Source organism: Grus americana, chromosome 11 (genome assembly GCF_028858705.1).
Source record: "Grus americana isolate bGruAme1 chromosome 11, bGruAme1.mat, whole genome shotgun sequence".
Lineage (NCBI taxonomy): Eukaryota > Metazoa > Chordata > Aves > Gruiformes > Gruidae > Grus > Grus americana.
Window position 1 is genome coordinate 20,302,097 of NC_072862.1, and position 10,451 is coordinate 20,312,547.

Below are 10,451 nucleotides of genomic sequence, written 5' to 3' on the forward strand. Positions count from 1 at the left end.
CTGAGTAAATTACGAGCATGGTACTCTGCAAGAGCCGTCATGTAAATGCTGTACCGGTTTCTCCCTGACGGTGGCAGCGGTTGTACGAGGGTTGCGGCGGTGCAAGCCCCGCACCGGGTGCAGCCCCGCACCGGGTGCAGCCGGCGGGCTGGTGCGCGGTCCCGGGAGCGATGGGGGGAGGAAGGGACCGCAAACGCACCGTTATACATCACCCCGTTAGCTCTGTCGCTGGCGTGCGTTCTGCTTTTTGGACGGGTTAGCTTCTGCGTAGCTCTGTGTTGTCTTCTCTGAAACATGGAGTTCTCGTCATCTGGTGGTTCTGCTGCCTGGATTTCGGGGTAGCCAGGTCTACACTCTTGCAGTCTTGCTTACACCATTTTGTAGGTAAAAGCACGTGCCCGCCTTTCGGCAAACTGCGTAGTTATTAGGTCTGCGTGCACACAAGGCAATGAACTAACTTGTTTAGATTGACAGTTGTGTTTTTCTGAACTTGAGTTAGGACATACACTAAATACATCAGAGCCTAAAAGCCCTGCTGCCTTCCCTGCTCCTCGTTTGCTCCTGCTGTTACGCTGACAGCACGTTGCGCGTGCTTTCCGCCCTTGCCGTGTAGGGGGGAGGCTGTGAAAGATGGTGACAAAACAAGGAGGGGAAAGAAGAGACCAGTTGCTTCCAGAAGTAAACCCCAGCTCTCCATTATGTAATAGCTGTTTTCTTCTCCTCCCCCACCTAATGTCCCTCTCCCATGTGCGTGCCCTCTCCTTCTCTTCCCCAGACAGCTTTATGCAGGAAGCACCTTTGAAAAATGATCTGAGCAGCACAGCGTTTTAGGAGCGACCGTGGAAGCTATCACAAGCCAACTCTTTGCTGAAGGCAGGTGCTGTTTTAAACCAGCATTTCATTACCACAAGTCTATTAACATCCATTTTGTATAATCCAAAAATAGCTTGTTCAGCTTGCGAGTGAGGACATTCTCCCTAAAGGTCCTAGGAGCCCGAGGCTATGGCTGTGCTATGTTCAGAAGGCGTATCGCTAGTTAGCTTTAATCCAGCTGGACTGAGTACAACAGTACTCAAATAGTAACAGGGAGTTCAGTGCAGACTACCTAGCTGAACAAGTGTCCAGGCTTCCCAAGAGGCTTCTAAAACTTGAAGCAGTGAAAGCTGGCCCTAGCCTGGCTGCTACAGTCATTTTACTACACCGTAGCATAGTAATAGAACTTTTTGATGTGACTGCAGAGTGAGGATACCATTCAAATCATTAGGACATAAATTCTTGAGGGTTTAGTCATGCTACTGAGCTACTTAAATTTTTGTGTGTTTGTGTGTTCAGTGCAGTAGCTGAATGTAGTTACTGAACGAAACAGCATGTAGGTTTTTTTTCCCTAGAAACAGAAAGGTAAAATGTATTAGCATGTGACCCCAGTGGAAACTTGGGTTTAGCCCATGTTTGCTGCTGACCAGTGGCTGCTTGCTGTCGGTTAATGCAGAGCAGCTGTTAAGTAGGTGCACTGTCATGGTAGTGATGTTGTCCTATGTCCAAGCCCTAGGTATGTACGTTACCTTTGAAAAGACAAAAGTATTATCTGGCAGCTTCTGATGATGTGACTGTATTTAAAAGAACAGAAGAGACAGCAGTGAGCACATGCATGTTGTTACCCTGTGTCCAGTGCAAGATAATGTGGTAAAACTTAACCACAAAAGTGGTTTAAGGTAATTCATTTTACCTTGCACCAGCAGTTTCCATGATTCAGCTGAGGAGTGGTGGCTCTGTATAGCTTGCTGACTTGTTTTCATCCAAGGCAGTAAGTGTTGAAACACTTGAGTTCAGAAGTGCCTTAAAAAAACCCAAAAAACTACACACACACGCACGCACTTCTTGTGATGGCGGTTAACAGTCTGCTCTCTGCAAAAACTGTTGGTGCTGCAGCTTGCACTAAAAAAGAAGACAGCAGTCGTCTTACAGGCATTATGTTTTCATGTTTTACTTAAGACATGGCTGAGCAAAAATGAAGAATCATTCTTGTTTAATATGCTTACGTATTAATATATCTGGATTTGATCCATTTGCCCAGGAGAATGGCAGTCTCAGGCTCAGCTGTGACAGTCTGATACAAATTCCTAAAAATTCCTACCAGGAGACATTGGCTTTATTGTTACTAGCAATCAGTTACTTTCTGAATGCAAACATGGCCAAAAATTCAGTGTAGATAATTGCTATGTAGAAGGTCCTTGCTTGAAACATCTGATTGTGGCAGTGGTACCCTCAACTGGTAGATTACTCTGGCAAGGTTAATATATTAAATCTACATTTGCTCATTACATCCAGAAACTTTTGACACATTGGCTAATATGGCCAACAGTACTTGGTGGGAGTTTTTTTCGTTGTTTTGGGTTTTGTTTTGAGAAAAAGTATGAAAGCATAAACTAAGAAGTAAAGGGGATAATAAGCAATAACTTTAATTGTGGAACTAAGTGCATTTTGTAGTGTGTTAAAAGTTTAGGGGAATTAGGTAGCGAGAAAGAAGAACAGCTCATCCGTGGCCCAGTGGGGCAGTTACACAAGGGGAAGGTATGTCCTATGTTGGTTTTAAAATCTGCTTGCCAGCTAGAATGTAGGCAGAGAGATAAAGATCCAGCTCCCTGATATTTTTTTTTTATTATTATTTTTCACCCCCCCTCCAGTTTGCCCTGGGCCCCGCGCCGGCTCCCGGCCAGCGTTGCCTGGTTTGTGCTGACTTAGGCCAAGGTTAAGCAGGCTGGCACAACTTGCTGGTGGGTAGGTTGCACCCAATGATTGATTTCTAAGCAAAGAAGCCAAAGGAGTATTTTATTTTTTTCCTACTAACCAACGACACCTTCAAAGGGCTCTCTGTTCTTTGGCATGGAAAGTTTTGTAACTTCCCAGCCATACTACGTGCCTTCTCCTCTTCCATATATTTGTGGCTTGCTTTTTCTGTTAGAAGTTACAATCCAGTGCAACCGGAGCAGCAGATAATAAACTTTCATGTACAGTTTTCGTCTCTGTAAAGGAATGAGAAGTTTCTCAATATTCGTCAATATCTTTCCCATTAAAGTTTGATTTTGCCCATGTTTTTAGAAGCAGTATTTACACTGTTCGAAACAGCTCTACTGGGAATGAGAACTATTTTCAACATCAGTTTTATTAGAATATGTGTGATTTCTGCTTTTTAGTTCTCGAGTGCTCATTTCAAATGCATGTATTTTGATGTAATTTGGTTTTGCAAAATGATACTCTTTAAGAAAACCTGGACACACACGCCCCACAACCTTTATTTTTCTACCTTCAGAATATACTATATTTAACTTTCAGAATATTGAATACAGTCAGACTTTTGTTCTCTATTTTCATTTTATTGTTTGCTAAATATAAATGCCATATAGCTAACTGAATGATATAGCTGTTTTCCACAATAATATCCTATAGTATTCATCTTCTATGGAAGATAATCTATTCCCTCATTGTATAAAACATCATGAAAATGATAATTCTTTAAAAGGAGAAAGCGGGGCCTGTCTCTTGTAAGTGTTCTTGAAGACTATTGTCAGTTTAAAAAGCAAAGGCATTTTTTTGGGGCGGTTTTCTTTAAAGAAGGAAGAACAAAGAGGTTACAGACTTGAAGAGGTTGTTATGCTTTAAAAAAAAAAAAAGAATACGATGTTAAGACGTGCATGAATTTGTTGATGAGAAGATTGAGAGAAGTCTCTGTGTTACAATATATGTCTGGAGCTTGGGTGTGTCTGATTAAAACTTTGGCTTTTTAACCCTGAAAGTTATGCCATGTAGTTAAAAAAAAAAAAACTAATAGTTTTTCTCATGCCCTATTTAATTTCTGCTTATACATACATTAAAAATATTTTTCCCCTTAGAAGTACTTTTTAGCTTCTTTGACATAAAACAGGCATGTAAGATGCAGTAAGTAATTTTAATTAACTTACAATCCGTATATTTTCAATGAAGATTTTAATGTAGGTTAGTAGGATATTGCTTTAAACCAAGGTACTTGATAGTTGATTAGGGCCATTCAGAACACACTGAAGTAAGTCTTTCCTAAAGTTAATGTTTAATTAGGTAGCCTATTTATTTTGTTTGCAGTTTGCCCTAAGAAATTATAAACCAGTCCTTTCACAGTGTAAGCTTTAAGGAGTCACAGGCTAAACCAGGCTTTACATTAGAAAGCTCAGAAGCAGCAGCAAGGCCAAGATCTCAGCAAGCAGCTGAATGAAGATTGTTCTGCAAAAAGTAATTCCTGTGGGGAATAAAGCTAAGCAACGTACTAACTGCCTCGACAGGATATAAAGGGATGGACATACCTATTGCTGATATATACCCTGCTGGGTAAAAGCAGACAGTAGCCCATAAATACTTTTGGGGAAGGAAACAAGTTCCTGTTGAGTTTAAAGATTATTTTCTTATTTTTTAAAGGCAGTTAAGGATTATTTTTTTTATATGTGAACTTAAGCTGGGCTCTCATTCCCTGAAGGGACTATCCTTACCTTCTTACATTTCATCCTATTTCCACCCCCAACCACAGGGCTCTTAACTACAACGTAAATGAGAGGGTGTGTCCGTACTGTTTAATTAAATAATGGTAGTGACAGGAAAACAATTGTGACTTCATTCATGGTGCTCCTTACAGAAGCAAATGCTGGGCTAGGGTATTACAGCTCCTATTGGAAAGAAATCAAGGTAAAGTTACTTGTTTAACACAGTAGGAAAATAATTTTTCATATATTTGTCAAAACAATAGCTTCTATATAAAATTATCATCCAAACCAGATAATTCGAAGAAATACTGATGTGTTTATATATAATATTAACAATCCTGTATTGAATTTTAGGCTGTGGACAAATTACTCTTTATATTCTTGTTGAACTAAGATGTCACTGGCCTCTGTTCTTCAGTTCCACACTTATAACTGGATTCTGTCTTCAGAAGTGCAGGAATTTCGTAGGTCAGAGGGGAGTCTGCTGCAATCGCCTGCCTGTGCAGCAGTGGCCACCTACGTGTGCGTGGAAGCCGCTGAGGCGTGTGCCGGCATTCCTTTCTCTGACTGTCCCGTGGGTGCGGTGAGGAAGCAGGATGGTTAGATGTCACTGCCTCACCGATTTGCTGTTTGTGTATGTCACCACCTTCTGGGTTTGGTTTTTTTTTTTTTAATTGCTGGAGTTCAAATCACGCTTTACGTACAAACACAGCTTCCAAGGAAATAAAATCCTGTTGGATATTTTGCGTTAGGTAGAACTACAGAATTCAGCTTGCTGGTAACGTGTTTGTACATGCAATTATTTATGTTATGGCCCTAATAGGTATTGTTGCAAAACCCAAATGTGCATATCTTCTAATTTCCATGTGTAGCTGACTCCTGTGACAGAGGGCTCATGGCTTTTTGGCCAATTACTTTTTATAATTGGAGAAGAATTTTCCCATTCAGCACAACTGACTCAGGTTTTAGTGTTGGAGATCTAAGTCCCACTTACCACTGAAATCTGCATGCGAGGTCTTTCACATTAACGCTGGTTTTGAGGATGGCATCTAAAGCTGTAACAATTATACTATTGATGGGCCTGAATTAACCAGACAACCATATTAACTTATTCTTTTTAATTATATGTGGAGGATTTTCTCAGTAGTTTGGCCCATTAGTTGGAATCATTCACTTTAATAGTAGTTTTTATGATCAAAGTGTACTGCTGAATCCCATGGCCTGCTCAGGGCTTGCTCAAGCATATATCGGTTCTCAGAACATTGTTGTTCATTTTATTAAGTTTCTGGGTTTTGTTCCAAATTCAACATTGCTCTGCATTAGAATGGGAGCTGAAGAGGTAGTATGTTAGCTTTTCCACTTCATATCTTTAGCAGTGGGTATTTTTACATCAGTTTTCCCTGGGCTAGGGCACACCCTTGATTTCCAATAAAAGGAGTTAATAGTGGGACAGGTGAGATTTTTAGACCCTCAGGTACAGTCTTGTCAGTGCTGATTTTAATACACAAAAAGGGAAAACTTTTTTTTTTAATTAAAAAAAAAACCCAAACCAAACAGCAGACCTTGAAGGGTATCTTAATTGTAAACCCATGGCTTGTTTTCTTTTAGAAGGGAGTTTAATTTACTTTCTGCTTTCAGTTTAGTACCTTTCAAAACTGCATCACCTTGGTCTCTCTGCTTCCCTTCTTACAATGATCACGCAGTTTTAAAAGATTTTATCAGACAATCCACCAGCAGGAATTTGAACCACGTTCTGTTGCTTTGGAAACAAGAACTAATACAACATAAGTTTGCATGAAACGTCTACAGACTAAGGTTTCCTGCCCATTCGGAGCTAAATTTCAGGGAGTTGTCGGTTCTGGGGCAAACTGGTTACTTTTCCTCTTAGCTGGAGGGGGGACGGTGGTTGGGTATTCTAATTCAGTAGGGCTTGCCATGCTGCTCTTAGTCTGCTGTAACGGAGAGCAGGGCTTACTATGGGTGGTAGGAGCAGGCAGAGTTTGTGTAGCAACAGCTCTCCCAGCCAATCGACAGAGATGTTAGATAAAGTGGAAGCATTTGTAGCACTTCCTCTGCTTTTATTTTTAATATGCTCTTTCCTCATCCCCCTCCTCCACTGCAGGCGTAAGGTTTCACTCGGGTTTGTGCAACAGAACTTGGTTAAACCAAGCCTTTTCTGTTCAATCGTTTAGTTGTGACCTATATCAGACAGGAAGAGGTTCTGCATTTTGTTTTCCTCTGCCTTTTTGTAAACTACTCTGCAGTGCCAGCTGTACGGTGTGGCTAAGTGAAGTGCCTGAATTTCTGTGTGCGCGTTTTTCATGAGGACTTAGGAGAGAGCGAACAGATTTTATTAGCACTTACTGCAGTTTCCCAACATCCATTTTGATTAACAAGGTGACAGTAAAGGGAGTACCAGAAAGCTTCTGCATACAGCACAGCGTAACTCGTCGCATACTGCGGACCACTGAATCAGAAGCGGTTAACGCTGGTGTTAATGAGTTTCCTCTGTGGAGATGGAGGGGGTTGGAGAGCTAGTGCAGATGATGCTGGCAAGCAGCCTTGCGCTGTGAGGGAAGGGGAGAGGTTAAGGATTCATGCAAGTTGGAAAAGCCGCTACTGAGGAACTGAACTCTGGTCCCACCTTCCAGGTATTTAAGACAGCTGGATGCACTGGATAACAGAAATATGGAAGAAAGGGATCTCTGAATCTCCTGTCTACTAGTCTGTGTTTTGGAAGAGAGGAAAAACAGACTTTTACTTAAATTAAATTCTCACTTGCTAGGCAAATTGGTAATTGTTCACCCCTCCTTCCATCTCCAGCCCAAATATCGGATTTATTTGACAATCTGATAGCGAGTCGTGTCTCTGCTTTGGTAACAAAGTCCAGCCTCCAGTAACAGCAGTCGATTGCAGGAAAGATACACATGGTATCTCTTTAAAAGACGGGCTCTTAAACACAGAGGCCCTTTGTGCTGCTGAGTAACTTGACCTGCTGTTTCGGACAAGTCCCTGAGTTTAGCTTTATGGTTTGTCATATCACGTTGTCTTGTTCGCGTTTGTTTTTAAAATGCTGTCTTACCCAAAGACAAAACCCTGTTGCTCAGCTGCCAGGCTTGGAGGTAGTCGAGGACGCTGATCTGTGATCCCACCACAGAACATGGCTCATTTGGGAAATGAGCAGTCCCCTTTCCAAAGAGTAAGCTCACTGAAAGATTTATGTGTGGTGTTTTCAGTGCTCATCTGAAGAAAGGCAGAACTTTAATACTGACCATTCAAGCAAAGTAAAATTTGTCCTTTGGTAACATTTTTTGCTTAAGAATGCGGAGTATCATCAGTTAAAATTTAGTCCTTTGCTCTTTTGATTTTGTAAAAACAAGCGTGCAGATGTGGAACTTATCTTTCATCTTCATGAGCAGAATATTTGTGGGGGGTTTTTTTCACCTCCGTGTCCATGCACGTTGCTTTTGTAAGGTTGTAGTTTTATCTATGTTATTGCAATTCTCATAAAGCAAGTTAGGAAATGGGTTATATGCCGAGCACTCGTTGAATGACGCTTGTGAAGAATGCTCCGCATTTTCCTCCTGCGGAAAGGCACAGTGTAGTCCATTTTAAAAGAAGTCATCAAGTGGGGAGATGTAACCACAGGCGGTATATGCATGCTGCACAGTGTACAAGGCCACAGAACATGGCTAGGAAGGCAGCTGTTACAGATGCAGGTGCTATAAACCAGCCAGCAGCCTTTAATTAAAAAGTGACATTGATTTGAAGTAGCTACCGCTTTTGGGTGCCATGTAATGACAATTGTACATGAGGGACTTAAGCAAATTTGCTGTGGTACATTTTCAATAACATACAGTGAAACTAGCCTCTAAAACTAGCTTTTTAGCCTAGCATCAACGTGGAATGCTGTAATATTTCAGTAGCATTTAATTATAGGGTTTTTTTGGTAGATGTAGTAGGTTCTTGGGTCTGCTCTTCTGTGTATATTTCATTGACTTCCATATATATTACTAAAAGACATGTACATGATTGGAGATGAAACATTTTGCTTTTTAGAAAGTGCAGTAGGTAGTTGGATGTTCAGAAAAGATCATTGACCAATTAGTCATTCCTTCCATCTATTTGTTCTTGGCAAGAGAAGAACTTCTGTCAAGAAACTAAAAACTTTAGTGTCATTGTATGTGGGGGAGACCTATGACATTGACTCTGTTGCTTTCATTATTGAAAGCAAATAACCGTTCTGCAAATAGTCAAAACAAAATTCTGAGGTGTCCTTGTGTAGATCGACCATAGTCCTTGAAATGTGCAGAGCTGGAGCTCTCCCTGTTCGGTTTCTGCTTTCAAATCTTGCGAGGAGATACTGTGAGACAACTCCACGGTACCCCCAGAGAAAAATACTATACAGTTTAGACCTGCTTGTTGTTTTGACTGTTCCTGTCCTTTGCTAATGATCTACTGAGGTTTGCAAACTAGTGGATTAAGTCTGTTGAGGCCTGGATGGTAGTTACAGAAGAAAGTAAGTAGCACGTGAACCTGTGCTGATTCTTTCCAACAGAGGAGATCAGGCAGGCCATGATATATTCCTTATATCCTACTCTGGACTGTCAGAATGAAATAATTATAGCCTGGTAACGACAGTGTCTCAGGTGTGTTGGAAAACTGACATTGATTGAAGTAGCCTGACAGGCATCATGGGAAGACAAATTGGTAATCTCTTAGTGGTATAGGACAAGAGCCAGAGAGAGTGGAGGCTGGTAAATTAAACTATTGTATGCTAGGTTTGATACAAGCTTTGGTAGATCAAGCTTTTAACCCACTTGTTCTTGTTAACCTCTTTCTTTCCATCCTTTACAGTTGAGCAGAATCTCTTTAATTTTTAATTATTTCTGCCTCTAATCTGTATTTGAATCACTGCAATGAATTTTTGCTGTTCAGTTGTTTACCTCAATTAAAGGATATGAATTCTACTACTGCGGAGCCAGGATAAATTTCAACAAGCTGCAGCAGTGGCGTAAGTGGAGGTTTGTTAGCCATCTGAAAATGTCTTAACTGTGTTTCAGTGTCTGCCTTAGAAATGGTATGTGTTAAGGCTGTTATGTCTTATATACCATTTTATTGTCAGGCAAAAATTAGGAGATCATATAACCTCATCTGTTTTGTGTGAAGATTTTATGTCTTTGTACAGTTCCATAAGTGTATCTTGTAGGAGGTTCATTAATCCACATTTTAATTATCCTCATTAAGAATTATTTTGCCTTCCATGAAGACAACTTACCTTTCCCTTCAATACTGACAAACCTAAGTTGCAGGAAACTGCTAATCAGACCTTAATGCAATGGGCTTGCAGACTTTTAAAGCTCAAATGAGATTTTCTGGCTTTCAGATTTGGGTTGGAATTGGGGGTTTTTGGTGGTGTTTTATTTTTTTCTTGCAAGCGAAAGACAGAAAATTTTAGTATTCTTACTTCAGCTGAAAGCTGGAGATATCTCTGTAATCGTGATTTCAAAATGCCACATCTTGAATAACCAATAACTTTTCTTATTCCAAATAAAATTAAATTTTCATTGTATGCAGTGATGAGACAATTAGTCTGTTCTAATAATGTAAAGTCCTTGCCACTAGAATTTACCTATACATCTTAAAAAAAAAAAAAACCAAAACAAGCAAAAATCCCCCAAACCATAAAATGCCTAATTTTGTTTTCTGAGCGTACATTGAGAACACTTACCCCCCCGTGCACACTGCTGAACACCGCGTTCTTTAGCAACTCAGACCACATGTTGACATATTTAGATGTTCCAAAATATATGCAAGTCATTAAGCGCTTTCTTTTGAGTGCTTTAGCCTACCTGTTAAGAAAAGAAATAGAATATTGCTCAAAATAGCCTTTTCTTTATGATGCAAGCTCTTTGCGCATGCTTTGACACTTGTGGCTTCTGA